General features: G+C 44.5%; 1 pseudogene; it reads right to left on the bottom strand.

The window, feature by feature from the left end:
* Window positions 1–7,458: 7,458 nt before the first annotated feature.
* Window positions 7,459–11,444, bottom strand: LOC119730262 (annotated as a pseudogene).
* Between the last annotated feature and the right edge of the window lie 8,979 nt (window positions 11,445–20,423).

Raw genomic sequence — 20,423 nt, 5'->3', positions numbered from 1 at the left:
GCGGTGTAGCCTTGACCAAGGCGTTGGGCTTATCGATTCGCCGATAAAAAAAATCGCCGATAAGAAAATCCCTAATCAACTTGGCAAGGCATAATTGCGTGCACATGTACATATCGATGCCCGTACGCGCGCTGCTAGTGAGAAAGTACCTTGTACCATATATACAGCAAGGCTATGCTTGTACATGTACGTACGCACGTACATGTACATCACACACGTACTCGTCCATGCACACACAGTACTGTACATGTACATGTACATGTACATGCATGAGCTAGTCCGCGGCGCGTATATCCCCCACACGTACGTACGTACACCACTGATCTCTATATAAAGACTGGATAGCTAATAAAGAGCCGCACAATGTACGAATTTGACGCCATATTGGTGAGACCGGCTGGTGATCTACAAAGGACAAGTTGCCGTCTTTATAGACAGCTTGATTTCTTTTGTAACGTCGCGGCTCACTTGACTTATATTTTGGCCACCACCACTGACCAACTGACCAAGGTTTACTACAATTTTTCTAACGTAGTGGTTACTTTTATAATGCCGCAAATCACTTTTTCGGCGTTTTTGAAATAACTAGTGCAGTGCCCGTCTAAAATGTGCATGTTCGGGAAGCGCAAATTGCTTTGCCGCTGGTATAGGTTGCATACTTGCAGAGTTTTGGAGAACTGCTCGTGCAAACAACGCACGCGATTCAATGGTGTTGTTTTCACAGGTTGAACGCACACTTAGGTCAAAGTTTGTGCCAAGTTTGAAGTTCGACCACCTACAATGGTCGCTCAGTCGACTGCAAAAATAATGTGCCCGTGTACATACGAAAACATGGTATGCAGTGCTATTCACCCGTACTGGACAATGTGTCGGCCTACACCACTGCACGTGCGCGTGTCCGTGCATTGTTTGTGTCATATTGAGCGCGCGCGCTTTAGCCTATACATGACGTAAACAATTGAAAAGAACGGCAGTGCGTGGTGTTATGTTCTAAGCTGCCACGTTTGCCTCCGAAAATACTGCTTTTTTGCAGCTTTTTCGAGAACCGAGAACCGCTGTTCCAAACAACTTCAAACTTGGCACTGCACATTCTGTGGCCCCGAGAAATACACCCGCCGATTCTCAACTTCATACGGTGCCCGGTTCTGGAGATAATCGGCGGACAGACAGACAGACAGAGATTCCTGGAATTATAGTAAGACTAGTGCAGGGCCAGTCGAAAATGTGCGTGTTCGGAAGGGGCAGTTGAGAACTGCAGCTCGTGTAACAACGCACATTATGCAATGGTGTGAACGCACACTCGCAAGTTAAAACGCACAAAATGTCGTCACCCCCCTGGCACTGATATTTAACCCTACTGGACAATATGGTACCGCCCAACAACTGTAGGGCGTAGTTGTAGGGCGTAGTTGTAGGGCGATACCATATTATATTAGAGTTGCTCAGTCGACCGCCTACATACAGTGCAGTGATGGTTGCTCAGTTGACTACAAAATGCATGTGCCCGTGCATGCCACTCACGTATATGTACATACGGAGACATGGTGTGAACGCACACTCGCAAGTTAAACTCGCAAAATGTCGTCACCCCATGTCTTCGTACGTACATATACGTGAGTGGCATGCACGGCACATGCATTTTGTACTCAACTGAGCAACCATCATTGCACTGTATGTGCCGGGGGGGGGGGCCCTGGCACATACAGTGCAATGATGGTTGCTCAGTTGAGTACAAAATGCATGTGCCGTGCATGCCACTCACGTATATGTACGTACGAAGACATGGTGTGCATGCAGTGCTATCGCCCTACAATGTGCCCGTCATTTTTGCAGGGCCCGTCAAAAAATGCACCTGTTCGTTAGGGGCAATTTCAAAATGCTCATATCATGCAAACAATGCACACGATTCTATTGTATTGTTTTCACAGGTTAAACTCACACTCATAGGTTGAGCGCATTTTGTACATGTCACCAGGCCATCCCCGGCACTGATATTGTTGCTAGCTTTCACAGGTTGAACGCACATTTATAGGTTAAACGCGCACTTTGTACACGTCGCCATCCCCTGGCACTGATATTTACCCATACTGGACTATGGTATCGTCCTACAGTAAAGGTTGCTCAGTCAGTCGCCTACAGTAATTGTTGCTCAGTCGACGACAAAATGCGTATACCCGTGCAGCCTCTCACGCCCTCGTACGGCGTACAACCGTGCTGTATTGTGTCTAAAATGTGCTTGTTTGGGAAGCGCAAATTGCTTAGCCACAGGTATTGGTTGCATGCTTGCAGAGTTTTTGAGAACTGCTCGTGCAAACAACGCACGCGATTCAATGGTGTTGTTTTAACAGATTGAACGCAAACTTACGTCAAAGTTTGTGCCGGGTTTGAAATTGTTTGTGTGAGTGTTTCTCAAAAAGGCTGCAAAAATAGCGCAAATATTACTCTCCCCCACTGGACAGTGGTATCGTCCTGCAGTAAGGTGGCTCAGTCGACTGCAAAAATAATGTGCCCGTGCAGCCACCACGTAGGCGTACAAACGGTACTGGACAATATAGTATCGCCCTACAATGCCCGTGCGCGTGCAATAGAGTTATGGCGCGTGCCCGTGTCTTTTTTGCATTGTTTGCGTCACATTGAGCACGCGCGTTTTAGCTCAAACATGACGTAAACAATTAAAAAGAACGGCAGTGCGCGGAGTTCTAGGCTATATTCTGGCGCGTTTGCCTCAGAAAATACTGGGTTTTTTTGCAGCTTTTTCGAGAACCGCTCGTCCAAACCACTTCAAACTCGACACTGCACATTCTGTTGTCCCGAGCAGTACACCCGCCGATTTTCAACTCCATACGGTGCCCAGTTCTGGAGATAATCGGCGGACAGACAGACAGACAGCCCGACAGACAGACAGACAGACAGAGATTCCTTGAATTGTAGTATAGACTAGTGCAGGGCCAGTCGAAAATATGCGTGTTCGGAAGGGGCAGTTGAGAACTGCAGCTCGTGCAAACAACGCACATTATTCAACGGTGTGAACGCACACTCGCAAGTTAAACTCACAAAATGTCGTCAACCCCCCCCCCCCCCCGGCACATTCTGTGCAGTGATGGTTGCTCAGTTGAGTACAAAATGCATGTGCCCGTGCATGCCACTCACGTATATGTACGTACGAAGACATGGTGTGCAGTGCTATAGCCCTACAATATGCCCGTCATTTTTGCAGGGCCCCGGCACTGATATTCACCAATACGCCCGTGCAGCTACTCACCTACGTGAGTAAGGTTGCTCAATCCACCGCCTACAATAGTGGTTCAATCGACTGCAAAATGCATGTGCCCGTGCAGTCATCACGTACGGAAACATATGGTACGCAGTGCTATTCACCCATACTGGACAATGGTATCGCCCTACAATGCACGTGCGCGTGCCCGTCCTTTTTGCATTGTTTGCGTCATATTGAGCACGCGCGCTCTTGCTTTAACATGACGTAAACAATTGAAAAGAACATCAGTGCGCGGAGTTCTAAGCTACATACTGCCGCGTTTGCCTCAGAAAATGCTGCTTTTTTGCAGCTTTTTCGACAACCGCTGGTCCAAACCACTTCAAACTTGGCACTGCACATTCTGCTATCCGGAGCAATGCACCCGCCGATTTTCAATTCCATACGGTGCCCGGTTCTGGAGATAATCGGCGGACAGACAGACAGACAGACAGACGGACAGACAGACAGAGATTCCTTGAATTGTAGTATAGATAATCACTACGGAAATGTGTTCCTTTTAGAACATCATAATATGTGTACGTGACAAAAATGCGCGTCAACTGTTGATACAACGCGCGCGTATTTACGCGTGGAACGTTCGTATTATACGCGGCCATCTTCGTGAGACCGGGGGCGAATTGGTCAATATGTAAAGTCTACTGTGTGAATGTTGTATGCATATCCGCTATCCAGTCTTTATATAGAGATCAGTGACACCCACACGCAGAACATAGTAGGCCTACATTTACTGCCTTATTACACCATGCGTACAGTCCGTACTCACGTGTTTGTGCTTGCTGGTTGTGTTAGTACCAAACCGTTCGTACGGACAAGGGTCGGTGGTACGGTACACGCACGGACAAGGGTCGGTGGTACACGCACGTAGCCGCGTTGATTGTGGATGCAGGGCCCGATTATCTCCCTTCGACAAAAAGCCGAGAGACCGCATTGAACAAGGCTAAATAATGTAGGACATTCTGTAAAACTTACATGTGTTGTAAATTGACAATTCCAGTCACTTGGTCAGGCTCCGTTTCGAATCACGAACGGTCGGATTGCATTATGCGGCGCTCAAAATGTTGTCATGCGGCCGCAATGAAACAGAAATCACATCCGGTATGGAATGTGCGCATTTTTAAAGGAAGCATTTCGGATAGCATTTGCGCACATTGTCTAACTGCGGTCTTGAACAGCTGCAGCCAGATGCTTTATACATAGGTCATAGGCCATTTCCTTCACAAGATTCTGTGAAGATCATCAGAGTATCCCAGCGTCCTGTTTGCAGGGCAGGGGGTACGAACGAACTATTCACCGTGCAATAGACCTTCCATTGCACTGTGCGCCTGCGCGCCACGCGTTGGTACGAATAATTCAATGGCATGTGATCAACTAGTGACGATCCACCAATCAGATGACGGGGATTTATTCAGGTGTTGTATAAAGCGCTCTTGTAATTTAATAGCTCTACACATTGTATGAGTGCTCGTGGCGGACAGCGCTCAGCGTGCACGTTGTATAGCTCACTTGCCAATGTGTGCCGTGTGTGCAACGCAAAGTCCACTATAAGGCCAACAAAAATAAGTCTCCGGTTTCTGACTTTCTGGTATGCGCGCGCGTCGCCATGCGCGTCGGCAAAATGAAAAAGGGTTTTTTTTCTTCAGAAAAAGATGATTTCTCAAAACCGCCAAACTCACTGGTTTGACTGGAATCCTGCTGCTGCACAATTTTAACGTGTTTTTAGATGGGGTTATGATCGAGAATAAGCTTTATGTGGCCTCTCTGGACTCCCATATATTTGCACTAAGTTTAGCCGGGCACCATTTGCAGTCATCAGCAGACATTTGAAGCAAAAAAAACAGGTAAAAAAAAAAAAAAAGCCGCGTCGCCGCACCACTTTTTGGGCAAGCTCCATACCAGAAACCGGAGACTTTTTTGGCCCAAGGGAACGATCGAGATGTGTCTATTATGGTGCAGGGCGCGCGGCCAATACAGCTGCCAACTTCTGCGCATTTGTAATTAATTTTCAAAGCTCATTTGGCAAGAAAGAAGATTTGTGGAGCCTTATTAGATACCGTCAAACCAGATGTTATCTTTCGTTGTAAAACATGGCTAAATCCTGACATCAACCAAGGGGAAATATTTCCACCAGGCTACAACGTATATAGGAGAGACCGTAAAGATGGATATGGAGTTGTGTTGCTCGGTGTTGCCACTCTAGCCTAATAATTAGTCACCAGTTGGAGGTCACATCGGATGCTGAATTCGTGGGTGCAAAAAATACTGGGTGGTAAGCAGAGTATTGGCTCAGTGTTGGTGCTTATACCGCCCTCCAATTAGCAGCAAACAGTCATACATGGATGCCAGTGACAGGTCATAGAGAATATCTGCACTACCAACCAGTGGCGTAGCCGTATTTACCATCGATGGTGCAACACCTTTTCCAGACCTTGGCCACATCCCTCACCCTTCAACGAACAACATCAAAATCAGCAATTCTGGGATTATCAAACTTCTCTGGAACCTGAACCCACATAAGGCTTCTGGCCCTGATGTGTGCCTGCCAGATTGCTGAAAGAAACCGCAGAAGCTTGATTGCTCCAGCCATCAGTATCCTGTTCCAGGCCTCCCTCGATCAAGGTACCATACCAGCATGATAGTCCCTCTATTCAAGAAAGGGAATCGATCCTACCGTCCAACTATAGACCTACACTCACGTCCATCCTGTGTAAGCTGTCTGTGTGAACACTTGGTTCACAGTTCTATCATCAACCATCTGACTGACCACAAGATCATCACGAATGCACAACACGGGTTTAGAAAGAGACGCTCTTGCGACTAGCCATAGATAATCTGGTTAAAGGAATAGAAGAGAAAAGGCAGACTGACTTGATACTGTTGGACTTCAGTAAAGACTTTTGATAAGGTTTCCCATAGATTTCTCCTGCACAAGATTGAGCACTATGGTGTACATGTACGTGAAACAACTCTCCAATGGGTCAAGAATTTCCTCAGCCAGCGCACTCAGCAAGTGCAAAGGGAGTAAAACAGTTGGGGTAGACCGCTCCGTTCCCACCTCAGCCGAGTCAGCTCCCTATCTGAAGTGAACAGCGTATTATGCTTGTCTTTACACCGCATGTCAAACACCTGGCTTTATTATACAGGTCTTGCAGAGAAGGGGGGAAAGGTAGAAAACGTTGGGGCCCCACCAAAGTTGGAACCTTCTTCCAAGGACCAGTCTGACCAAGAGCGCAGGCCAGGAGTGTACAAGATCCCTTGCCAATGTGGTAAAGTGTACATCGGCGAGACTGGCAGGGACCTTCCCACCAGACTCGATGAACACAAAGCCTATGGCAGAAAGGGAGACTTTGAGAAATCATCTATCGTCAAACATTCCCACACCGAAGACCATCAGATCAACTGCAACCAGCATCGAACGCTGGTACCCCCACCGCATCAGAGAGACCATCAAAATTTTCAAACACAATACAGTTCCCCAAGACATCGGTTTCTCCAACAGCGACATCTGGCAACCCATCCTCACCTCCCAGTCCAATGGGTCTCCTATATCCCAGGACAACTCACGTCACCAGCCTATGGGTCCCCTATACCCTCGGCAACCTTCCCCTTCGCTCCCTTCCATCAGAATGACACGCCTAATTGATCTTCCAGCATCCCCTTCGGCCTGCACGAGCACCCTCAGTTTGCATCCTTCTCACGCTTCACCGCTTGCATCATCACGATCCCCAGTTTGCATCCCTATCGCTTCCAGGCACTATGACCCCACTTCACCGATGGATCCCTCAGTCTGGTTACGATGGGCAGAGTATACCGTCCGAAACGTTGAGTACCCTCCGGTTCTTTTCAGAACTACACATACTCACAAAAGAGATTTTGCCACATGGTGCTACCGCAACATTAACTTACCTTATTATTACCCTTCACCATGCAAACCTTCAAATCTCGTACATAGTGCGGGCTTCATGAATGAAGATAAATGCACTGCAGGTTGTGGATAATTATCTACATCTAATTTGCTCAAACAGAATTCCAACGTTTTTTTTGGGGGGGGGGGGCATATATCATCCTTGGGCCATTTTAATGCAACCCGCTTCTTGTGTGATACATCCTGGCTAGTAATTGCATCCAGATAATTACCGGGTAGAGTTTGCATTCATGCCAAGGCAAGTATGTTTGACAACTCATTGCATCAAAATAACAAAGTTACATATTTATTATGCACATGTCGGTCTAGTATTCAGTCCCTGCAATAATAATTTAAGTGGGTATATACATGTATATATAAAGCGCACCTATCCACTAGGACTGGCGCTCATGGGCTACTTCATCCTTACCCCTGCTCAAATCCTACATAGATTCTCATAAAATCTGGTGTGAAACTGTGACTTTTCAATGTGATCTTTGGACCAAGCTGGAGACTAATCTTGAATGGATAATCGCAAGGCCAGACCGCGTGGAATTACTGTGTAAGCTTTTCAGTTAACCTTGACTGAATGATCTAAATCATTATGAACAGCGAACACTACTGCAGCATCACCATGGGATCTCACAAACAAATGGTTTCTCCCCAGTGAGCGTTTCTTTTTTAAGAAAAGCTTTACCACATATATATCTCACAAACAAATGGTCTCACAGTGAATCTTCGTTACTTAGAATACGCTTAATTACTGCAGATCTAATATTAACAAAAATGTATCTCTCCAGTATGCATGTACAGCACAGTACATGTGTCAACAAGAAAATGTTGGGTTTTTTTTACCACAGGCCTCACAAACATATATGTGCGGAGAATTTTGAGTTTAATGTAGGCCTAAATTTATGCACAGCTGAGCATAAACAACACAAAGTCTGGCCCTCCAAAATCAGCCACACACTTTTGCCATAGAATTTTGGAGGATTTGGGAAGATTTGGGTTTAAGAAAAGCTTCCCCACAGGTCAAACAAGCAGAAGGTTTCTAACAAGTGTGTACACTTTTGTGTCTGTTTAGACTTCCTCGTTGAGCAAAGGCTTTACCACAGATCTCACAATCAAACGGTTTCTCACCAGTATGGATCCTGTCATGTGCGAGTAGGTGACTTTGACAAGGAAAGGCTTTACCACAGGTCTCACAACTAAATGGTTTCTCACCAGTGTGCATCTTTTCATGTCTGTAAAGACTACTTGCTTGGGAAAAGGCATTACCACAGGTCTCACAAACAAAAGGTTTCTCTAGCGTATGCACCTTCTCATGCCTACATTCCACAGGTCACACAAACGAATGGTTTCTCCCCAGTGTGCACCATGATATGCAACTGAAGCTTTCTTTGCTGAGAGAAGGCTTTACCACAGGTCCCACAAACAAATGATTTCTCATCAGTGTGCAACATTTTATGATTGGTTAGACTACTTCGCAGGGAAAAGGCTTTATCACAAGTCTCACAAACAAACTGCTTCTCAAGAGAGTGCACCCTGATATGTGATTGAAGATATCTTCGCTGAGTAAATGCTTTACCACAGGTCCCACAAACAAATGGTCTCTCGTGACTATGGACCAATTCATGTCTCCGTAGATTATCTTGAGTGGCTAAGGCTTCACCACAGGTCTCACACACAAACGGTTTTTCTGTAGAGTGCACCGTGAAATGAGCTTGGAGATAACTTCGCTGAGAAAAGGCTCTACCACAGGTGTCACAAACAAATGGTTTCTCATCAGTGTGCACCCTCTTGTGCGTGCGTAGATAACCTCTGGAAGCAAAGGCTTGACCACAGGTCCCACAAAAATATGGTTTCTCGTCAGTGTGCACACTGATGAAATGTGCTTGAAGATATCTTCGCTGAGAAAAGGCTTTACCACAGGTGTCACAAGCAAATGGTTTCTCATCAGTGTGCACCCTCTCGTGCACGTGTAGATAACCTTGGGAAGCGAAGGCTTTACCACAGGTCCCACAGACAAATGGTTTCTCACCAGTATGCACACTTTCATGTCTGTTTAAACTTGCTGGCTTAGAAAAGCCTTTGCCGCTGGTCCCGCAAACAAATGGTTTCTCATTATCAGTCTGCATCCTTTCCAGTCGATTCAGACCACCCAGGCTTCTCTACATTATGCACCTTGTCAAGTAACTAGCTTTACAATAGGCGTCAAATACAGGTGCCTGCAAACAAGTGTTGGTTCTCACAAGCGTAGACCCTCCGTTATTTTCTTTAATGGCTGTGTTCAAGAGAGGTTTTGCCACAGGTTTCACACATAAATGGTTTCTCTGAAGCATGCATCCACTTGTGTCTGATAGTCTTCATTGCTCAAGAAGGAATGCTCTTTGCCCACTTTTTTGCCCTCTGATCTTGATGGCTTACAGTAGTTCCAACAAGTAACAACCATCCATCTTCTACAGCATGCCACAGATTATGACGGCATCATCACATTGGCTGAATGCTGATCTTCCCAAGGAGCTCCGTCAGGGATTGGATCTGATTCACGAGATTCCACAACGGGCCAGCTTTGTAGTTGATGGGAACTCTCTCTAAGATCAGAAAAAAAATACACGTACTCTAATTCAATCTTCAAAACTACGAAATTCTGCTTTTCTGCAATCTACATGTAGCCATATCCATAATATAAATGATGAAAATAAGTTCAAGCAGTGCCCTCCATGCTGCCGTCCAGTTCTACCTTGGTCAACGGCCTGCCACCTGGACCAGGCCTCGTGGGCGCCCCCCTCGGCTTACCTGGCTTAAGCACGTTGCAGATGCTGCGCAGCTGTCACCAATCGAGTGCTGGTCCCTTGCCCTTGATCGGGGAGGTTGGAGGTCACTACGACCCAATGATGGTCCAGTGCAGCAGTGGGTGAGTGCTCACTGGGAATTTTCTGGCTGACTTTTCGGCTCTACTAGGCCTTCATCGGAGCTGGACTGACATTCCCTGTGATCTTTTCATCTGAAAGACCTTCTTTTAATCTGGAAGATTAAGTTTTTTAAAATCGCAATACAGAATGAGTAAAAAAAAAAGAAAGCCAAATGACGGAACTATTGTTTTCATGAAGTTCTGTGTAGCACTTTTAAAATCTGGGATATGAAAGCCTAATTCATAAGCTTTCTTTTCAAATCACTCAAAGACATGTACTTTTCAAGTTATGGAATTTTAAAAACAACCACCATTTGAAAGTTCTGTCCACGGATCACAAAAAAAGGTGTGCGCTTTTTCAGCAAAACGAACACAATTCACACACATCCCTATGTGATTTGTCTAGTCCCCGACCTGCTTTAAAGGGAATGTACAACATTTACTTCTGCTGCAATTTTCATTAACAAATGGATTTGAAAGATTGATAAAACAAACATTGTTAGTGACTTGTTTCACGTTCTGAGCTTGCTCATGTAGATGCCGGGAAAACCACGAAACATCATGTTCTCGTAGTCTGGTTTCCCGACCCCACTTTAATTAGATGAAACGGAGCTCGAAGCAATTTATAGACTTTGGGGAAATGTAAGGTCAGAGAATCAGTCAAGCATGTCAAGTAGGCTTGTAACCCTTAACAGGTGTGTAATCCATTGAAAAGAAAATGCGGACTATCTAAATTTTGAAAAAGGCAAAAAAAAATTCCAATGCTGGTTGGCCAACCAGGGTTGGAAAAATACAATTTTTCTTTTAAAATGTCAGCACACCCAGGAGCCACGATTTTACAGGATGCTTATTTGCTTCTCACGCTCCACCATTGGCATGCAGAGTCTCGATCTGGCAACTTGACACAATACAAATAGCAAGTTCAGTGACCTTAACCCCGACATTAAGTTGGTTTCCTTTCAACCACATGTTTGAAAAAGGATAAGTAAACAATCCAAAACATGACATTTTCGTGGATTTCAGAACCTATAGTGCCCCTTTAACTAGCTTCTTGTCATGCTTGTTTCCTACCTCCATGATCTATTCTTCAGTTCTTGCTCACTGCAGTTTGCTCAGTTCCTTGAAGTGAATTTCAGCTGTTCATTGTGGAGTTAATGACATGAATGAGGCATGCTTATCTAGACCCGTGAACACGGTTGTATCGATGCCAATTGCAATATTTCTGAAACATCATGCATCAAAGATCTAGCAACAGACACCGTAGCCTAGTACTAGTAGTATTGCATTGGCAGCCGCATTTTATTATGCACAATTGCACATGCAGCTCGCATACGTTATAACGTGGTTGAACAGCGCCCTCTGCAATCTCGCATTGCACTATACAATTACAAATTATTTTCAATAGAACGAGGTCATGGAGGTGGAAGGATGTGACCGGACCGTGACGTTGGTAAAATATTATTTATTTAATTATATATTAATTTTATTAGTGTAGGTAAGGAAAACTCCGTTTTTTGTTATTCTTAAAAATGTTGTGTAGCTCCCATCCCCCAAACCATGGAGCTATAAACACACCAAAGTCTGCAAACTGCAACTTGCATGATCATGTACTCCTAGAACTATGAGTAGCAATGTTAGAGGTACCGCGATATTGACATTTCCTATTCTGGTGACACGCAAAACTGAAGTTTTTCAAATGAATATTACTGTGTCCCATCAAGCTACTTCAGCTTCAAATCACTCCTACATGTCGAGAAATATGTCTTCTTTTACACAATGGCAATAGATCGGGAAAAACATACCTCAATTTGTCCAAAACCAGAAGTTTCAGAGCGTGATTTTCAGGACGGCCGTCATGAGCGCGGCCATTTTGACACTAAGTTTGGCATTTTCATGCCTCGAAAATGGGTTACCGTTTTTGATTAATATCGCCCTCTCTTGACTTCCAAATCAATAAATACTGCCATCTATTGAACAGATAGGATAGGACAATCTGCCGATGCTTTTTGTTTCGTTTCAAACGGTCAAGAAATAAGGTTTTAAGGTAATTTTTGCCAATTTTTGCCAACTTTTGATCAAATTTGCCACTTTTTTTCACAATTTAGATATGCAGAACATGGGGGGGATTCCTGTAAACCTATATCACTAAATTCCTTGGTCCTTTCTGAGTAAGAATATCTTGATTTTGTTCCTGCGTTTGATTGCGGTCTGTATAAATGTATTTGTTTAAAAGTCTTATGACAATCTCCGCGCCGATGTTTGGCCAGCCCTTGACGCAGTTGATGATGATGATGCGCTGTCATGTTTGCACCAGTAACTCATTGTTTTTTACGAATGAAACTCGTACACAAACGTCCATTCATGACCAAATGTATTTCAGTTGATTTAAAAATTATTGTTTTAATTTAATAATAATAAACAAAATCATCATGTTTTAACTTGATTAAAGGATTAATTTAATTACATCAGCAATAATAATGCATTTCCATTTGCTGCCAAAACTTGACTTGTAACCTTCGATGGGGGAGGGGTGGTAAGTGCATGCTGTCAGACATACTTCTGGTGGAGTCAGATTTTTTTTCCAAAGCCCTTTGGATTGTAGCCAGGGCAGGGAATATCAACAATTTTTCAATTATTGGAGGAAAGGAAAATGTCTTAAAAGGTGTGTCAATATTCCCAGTTTATTTTTACACATAAATTAGTCTTTCTGGATTCATGCTTCATCACAAAAGGTCATGAGTGGATCTCCACAAGCTGCAGGAAGATCTTCCAAAAGGAGACCTAATCATTGAAGATCAATAAGGTTACATTAATATATATTACTCTTCCATCTTATGCAGAAAAAGTGGGGGGGGGGGGGGCATAGGAATTGGGATGCTGATATAAGGGAATATCTGGAGGCATCACTTTCTCCTCAGTATAGGTGCTGCTCCACCCTGGTTACAGAAATAAAAACACACAATCAGAATAGTTTCACGAGTATTAATGGTGTGTTTCGGAAGACATAACTTCTGAACAGAAGCAGCTATGACAATGACGTTTGCACCATTGAATTTCTCTCATCAGGCGCTTTAATTTGATGTATAGTTTGACTATATTTGAACTAAAACTGAATAGTATGGTTGGTTTTTAGTTAACAAATACATTAACTCGAATGACGACCAGAAGAGTTCCAGGAGTATGGTGTCTTTGGGAGGACATAACTTCTGAACGGAAGCACCTATGACATTGTTGCTTGCACTATTGAATTTCTCCCATCGAGAGCTTTAATTTGATGTATAGTTTGGCCATATTTAACAAAAAATTAAAATTCATGTAATAATGCTACTATGAGGCTCCGCGTGAGCGGAGCCTCATAGATCAAGAAGCCCGCAAAATTGCCTGCAGCACAAAACACTAATAAAGTACAAAAACGTCCATCAAAATGCAGCCATTTCACACAGAACCGCTGCACAGTTTGCCCCTATACTCCGTACTTTATCTCTTGACATACTAACGTATCTTGTGCGGAACTAACATAGGTGGATTCTGTCGGTTTTTAGGCCAAAATGATGAAAAATATGCCCTTTCCGCACTGAGCCAACCTGACACTTGAAACGTGCACGCATATGATCGAGCGATGAGTTTCGGTTCGCTCGGAGCGCGCCGCGGGGGGTACGGTACAAGCACGTCATTTCGCTTGTACCGTACCCCCCGCGGCGCGCTCCGAGCGAACCGAAAATCATCGCACGATCATATGCGTGCACGTTTCAAGTGTCAGGTTGGCTCAGTGCGGAAAGGGCATATTTTTCATCATTTTGGCCTAAAAACCGACAGAATCCACCTATGTTAGTTCCGCACAAGATACGTGAGTATGTCAAGAGATAAAGTACGGAGTATAGGGGCAAACTGTGCAGCGGTTCTGTGTGAAATGGCTGCATTTTGATGGACGTTTTTGTACTTTATTAGTGTTTTGTGCTGCAGGCAATTTTGCGGGCTTCTTGATCTATGAGGCTCCGCTCACGCGGAGCCTCATAGTTCTAGGAGTACATGATCATGATGATTGTCAGACAAGTCGACCGTTGAGACAACTCGACTCGGGACAAGTCAACCGTTAAGACAGCTCGACCGTTGAGACAAGTTGACCGTTGAGACAAGTAGACCATTGAGACAACTCGACTCGGGACAACTCGACCGTTGAGACAGCTCGACTTAATGGAAATCTATACACGTGGAGCGGAAAAAGTTGCATAAATCTGTGGCAAGACCGGTCCCGGGTGCGGCGCGGGCATACTCGATGCACAGAGGGCGCTCCGATCCGGTGGCCGTCGTGTCGGGCCGGCGCGCCCCGCCCACGAGGACCGGGCCCGGACCGGCACGCGGGCACGTCGACCGGCGCGGCAAGTGGGCGCACAGACCCGGCACAAACGATGTCACCGTGCACGGTACGGCCACGTTGACCGGGGATAAGTGCGCGCACAGGCCCTGCAAAAATGATGTCACCGTGCACGGTACGGCCACGTTGACCGGGGATAAGTGCGCGCACAGGCCCGGCAAAAATGATGTCACCGTGCACGGTACGGCCACGTTGACCGGGGATGCGCGCACAGGCCCGGCAAAAACGAACGATGTGCATGGACAATCACGCTGCGCTATATCGGCTCTGTTATATGCAACAAAAAAAAATGTCATGTATCACAACACCCAAACGGCGATCAGCCGCCGTCAACTATCCCCAAAACTAGGCCCAAAAACATGCCAAGCGACTTGTCTCAACGGTCGACTTGTCTCAACGGTCGACTTGTCTTTCCATTTTTCGCACATACGGTCGAGTAGTCTCAACGGTCGAGTTGTCTCAACGGTCGACTTGTCCTGAGTCGAGTTGTCTCAACGGTCGACTTGTCTGACCCCCATGATGATCATCATGCATGCATGATGCATCATGATCATGCATAGCCCAGGTTGGACGAAGTCTTCATTGCATTACGACTCCCTCCGTAACGTAGGGAGGAAAGGGAGTCCACCTGGGCTACATGATCATGATGATGCAACGTTCTCTACATGTAGTTGTATTGCTAAGTTACGGATATATTGCCGGCGGCAATCCCGGCAAGAAACGTTTACTCTGACTAAAAGTAAAGTTTTGCCGGCGGCAATCCATATCAACAGAGGGCGCTGTACTCTCTAAGATAGGGCTGAATTATAAGATATAGGCCTACGTGAACGAAAAATGGACAAAAAAAATTAGTTACGCAATGTCGGCCTACTTAGGACTCTACGATCGCCCGACCATGTCCAAAAGTTAAAAAAGGCGATTCGTAGAGTCCTAGTTTAATACTCGGACTAGATAGGCCTAGTCAGTAAACTGAAAGAAAAATTGCCTTTCTTTAGTTTTATTTCTGGTGTCATATGAAAATCTGACTCCTGTGAAAATCAGACGTACCCTTTTCCCTATTGGTGTGATTGGACAATCCCTTGCATGTGACAGGTCACTCTCCTGTATGTGATCCTAAAAATAGCATATTCTTGTACTTACACATGCGCAATACTATTACGCGTACTATCAGTCCACATATTTCGTGGAGTCTGCGGCTGTTTAAGCTACATCGGTACTACACATGTAGTACTGACAATAGTAACATAACATTACGGGGCTGTATCATAAGTCCGACACCTCATACATGTAGGTCCGACAAAAAGTCAGAAATTTTGGACGAGGCGTCGGTCCATGTATGAGGCCTCATAAGTTATGGACAAACGCTGTTTGGGACTTAAATATGTGGCATCGGAGCTATGACTTGAGGCGTCAGACATATGCGGTGCGGACCTACATATATGAGGCAGACTAATAAATTGTATGCCTCATAAGTCCGAGGCCTCATAAGTCCCAGGCCTCATTAGTCCGAGGCCTCATAAGTCCAAAATTTCGGACTTTATAGAGGCATCGGACTTATGAGCGGACCCCAACATAACATGATTAAATAAACATGCATTAATTGACCACAGAGCTATATATTACTATAGTGCTGACCCTGCACAAAGTGATGCCTGCTGGGTCCGTGTTGTACACAAACCTATGGCAAACTCAAACATTTGTATGCTTTTGAATTTGTACGGCTATTTGCATACATATCTGCGTCTATATAGACCCCTGAACGTGGCATCAACATGTCATTTTGAAACTAGCAAAATCTGAACGCAAAGCAAACATTATTTTACCTTGTGATAAGTACTCACATATTGAGCTTTCTTGAAATCTGCTTTTTACGCCAAATCTAGCTTGAGTAACTCCAGCTCTATTGCTTATCGCATTCTAAATGCGATAAGCATTAGAGCTGGAGTTACTCAAGCTTCACCAAATCTTGCATTTGAACAAAATTTGAGCCAAAATCTGGCCCCAGATTGCGTTTTGTAGTTGTCAGGTTGTCATCGTCATTTAACCCCCAAATTCCCCTAAAAATTTCAAAACCCGGCCCTCATAATCTGTACCTGCCAAATAGTTCAAAAGGTCAAATAATTCAAAAGTGGATTTTGTTCCCTTATAGGAACCGGGCCCATAGATACACTATTGCCCACTTGATGCAGATACCGAGAGTCCCGTTTTCCTGATGACCACTGGAGCTGGAGTTATTCAAGCTCATTTCCATTGCAATTTGCGTTCTCCAGGGTCCAATCCTTAAATCAAGTCCTGTCCCGGGTGGAATCGGATATCGACTGATTCTGAACCAATATAAAGGAGACTTCTACTTCTTGAAGGTATTTAATATCCCACCCATATTGTGACGATACTGTAATCTTAAGACATCAGCAGTAGGACAGATGAATGCTGTACAGGGGAGTGTATTCCGGTAACTACACGTTGACTAAACCAATACATGTGGAACGCCGCTAGTACAACGAACATCGCAGGATCCACAGAAATTGTTTGTACAGGGATCGTTCTACCAAAGTATAGAACAATCAAACCTGCACGCACAGGTCTGTACATTTTCAGTGCATTGTCTCTGCTAACTTCTTCAAGCATGCAACATGCAGCAGAGTTGAAGTTCTTCAACTCTGTGAGGGTCGGGTCCAAAATCATGTTGGATTGACACAGAATGAGATACCCATGTGAGACTCACGCAAACCAGGTTGTTGTCACAGGCACACGGGGTTTCTCACGTTAAAAAAAATAAAATAAATACATGTAACACTCGAGAATGATGTTTAAATGATGATCTGTTGCTGAAACAAATTGGTTAACACTAACCCTGCTGAATCCAACAGGATCCAACTACGTCACATACCCGATGGAGCCTGTTGGATTGAGCAGTTAACCCCTTGTGTACATTCCTCATGCAGACTGTTGGATTCAGCGGGCAACTGAACCGCATTATAACGCATTGTTGGACTCCGTTGGATTCAGCAGACAACTGAAAATGAGGCACAGTGGATTGAACAGGATAGTCCGGTTGGACTCTGTTGGATTTAGCAGTGTCACGGCTAGACCAGAAAAAGTCTAGAAATTTAGTTTGGCTTGCTGACCTACCCAAGTAAAGGAAGTAAAATAATTTAGTCCCGAGGTAGTCCTGAGGAAGAACTAGGGGGTTAGGGTTAAAGTGGTTAGAAATTGCCTCAGATCGCACCTCAGAGCATCTAGAATCCAACATTTTTCAGGGCCCTTTAAGTGGGCCCAGAGCCCATGCAGTAATAGGGCTTCGCGCTTTGCGCTCGCACTCACATGATTACTTCTGACCAAGCCGCTTCACCAAATCTCACTCTCAGCTCTTAACTCAAATTTTGCAGCCCAGGGAAACTGCGGTCGCATTTGTTTGCAAACCACCATACAATATTCTTTTAGAAGTCTGAATTTCTGGTCCCTCTTTCTGACCTCAAGATTCCTGATCTGTGACAACACCGCGACCACAAAGTGCTTTCCGTTGTGGAACCTCAAGAATCAGATCCAATCACTCTCAACCTCAGGAAGATTAACATCCAGCCCATGTGATGATGCTGCCATATCCTCAGCCTGCTGTGAAAAGACAGATAGTTGTAATATAATTGATGGGAACTGTCAGCCACAGTGCTTTAGAAGAAAATGGACACAAATAAAAACTATTTGTTTGGACCTCGAAGCTGAACTGTTGCTAGAGGATCCGTACGATATACTGTAGCTAGAAATTCTGTCCTTGGGAGACCTGGTTTTATAGCCTTTTTTGAGCAGGGAATCTACATGTACATGAGAGGGCGGACATAAAACATAAATGGTTGAGACCTGGGTACCTTTCTTGAACGAAATCTGAAAAAAAAGGAAGGTCCATGCTTGAGAGAATTATTGTGTGAAACCTGTGGTAAAGCCTCTGCATGACATGTGCATACTGAAGAGAAAATGTGCTTGTGAGACATGCGGTAAAGTCATTTCTCAGTCAGGTAGTCTGAACTGACAGATGGATACAAGAAGAAACCACATGTTTGTGGACCCGTGGTGAAAAGCCTTTTCTCAACTAGGTCATCTACGCGAGCACAGAGGGTTCATACAGTGAGACCATTTGTTTGTTGGACCTGTGGTAAGTCTGTTCTTCACGAAGTAAAATAGTCAGACATGAAAGGGTGCATACAGGTGAGAACCATTTGTTTGTGAGACCTGTGGTAAAGGCTTTTCTGTTAAAGTCATCTACGCGAACTGAGAAGGTTCATACAGGTGAGAACCATTTGTTTGTGAGACCTGTGGTAAAGCCTTTTCTCTACGAGCCAATCTAATCAGACTGAGGGGTGCACACTGGAGAGAAACCATTTGTCTGTGAGTTCTGTGGTAAAGCCTTTGCGAGTCAAAGTCATCTACGTGCACATGAGCGGATGCACACTGGTGAGAAACCATTTGAGTGTCAGATATGCGGTAAAGCATTTTCTACACCACGATGATGTAATCAACATCAGAGGGTGCACACTGGAGAGAAACCATTTGTTTGTGAGACCTGTGGTAAAGCCTTTACTTCTCGAGGTTATCTACGCATACATGATAGGGTTCATACAGGTTGAAAACCATTTGTTTGTGAGACCTGTGGTAAAGCCTTTTCTTTTAAAAGTCATCTACGCATACATGAGAGGTTCATACAGATGGAAAACCATTTGTTTGTGACACCTGTGGTAAAGCTTTTTCTACACAAGGTTATGTTCAAGTACATGAGAGGGTTCATACAGGTGAGAAACCATTTGTTTGTGAGACCTGTGTAAAGCCTTTGCTTATAATAGTAATCTACAGATGCCGAGAAGGTTTCATACAGGTGAAAAATCGTTTGTTTTGTGAGACCTGTGGTAACCTTCTTTATTCGATATCAGTTGCGCGTGCATGAGAGGGTTTCATTCAGGTGAAAAATCGGTTGTTTTGTGAGTCCTGTGGTAAAGCCTTTATTACTTCGAGTAATTTACGGGTGCATGAGAGGGTTCACACACAAATGAGAAACCATTTGTTTGTGAGTTCTGTGGTAGAGCCTTTACTCGTCTAGGTCACTATGCGCACACAAGAAGGGTCATACAGGAGTAAACCATTTGTTTGCGAGACCTGTGGTAAGCCTTTGCTTTCAAAACAAGTTTACAAGATCATGAGACAGTTCATTCAGATGCGAAACCATTTGTTTGTGAGTCCTGTGGTAAAGCCTTTTCTATTAAATCATCTACGCGTACATGAGAAGGTTTCACACAGTGAGAAACCATTTGTTTGTGAGACCTGTGGTAAAGTTTTTGCTTATCAAAGCATATTACAAATCATGAGACAACTCATACAGAGGTGAAACCATTTGTTTGTGAGACTTGTGGTAAAGCCTTTTCTACACAAGTTTATGTACAGATACATGAGAGGGTTCATACAGGTGAGAAACATTTGGTTGTGAGACCGGTGGTAAGCCTTTGCACAGTCAGGTACCCTTAAATCACATATCCTGGTGCACACTGGTGAGAAACCATTTGCCTTTGAGACCTGTGGTAGAGCCTTTTCTACACGAAGTCATCTAACCAGACATGAAAAGGGTGTACACTAGTGAGAAACAGTTCGCCTGTGGGAGTGGACCTGTGGTAAAGCCTTTCCTACTCAAAAACATCTATTCACATGAAAGGCTTTATACAGGGAGTACCATTTCATTGCGAGACCTGTGGTAAAGCCTTTTTTGCTCAATGTCATCTACATGTACATGAGAGGGTGCACACTGGCGAAAAACCAGTTGTCTGTGAGATATGTGGTAAAGCCTTTTCTACACAGTCATCTAATTTATGAGAGGGTGCACCCTGGCGAGAAACCATTTGTTTGCATGACCGTGGTAAAGCGTTTTACTGACGAAAGTAATTTATGCATGCATGAGAGGGTGCATTGGATTCTC

This window comes from Patiria miniata, unplaced genomic scaffold, assembly GCF_015706575.1.
Source record: "Patiria miniata isolate m_02_andy unplaced genomic scaffold, ASM1570657v1 HiC_scaffold_22, whole genome shotgun sequence".
NCBI classification, from domain to species: domain Eukaryota; kingdom Metazoa; phylum Echinodermata; class Asteroidea; order Valvatida; family Asterinidae; genus Patiria; species Patiria miniata.
Note: the sequence above shows the minus strand (reverse complement) of the source record. Positions and strands in the feature narration are given on the sequence as shown.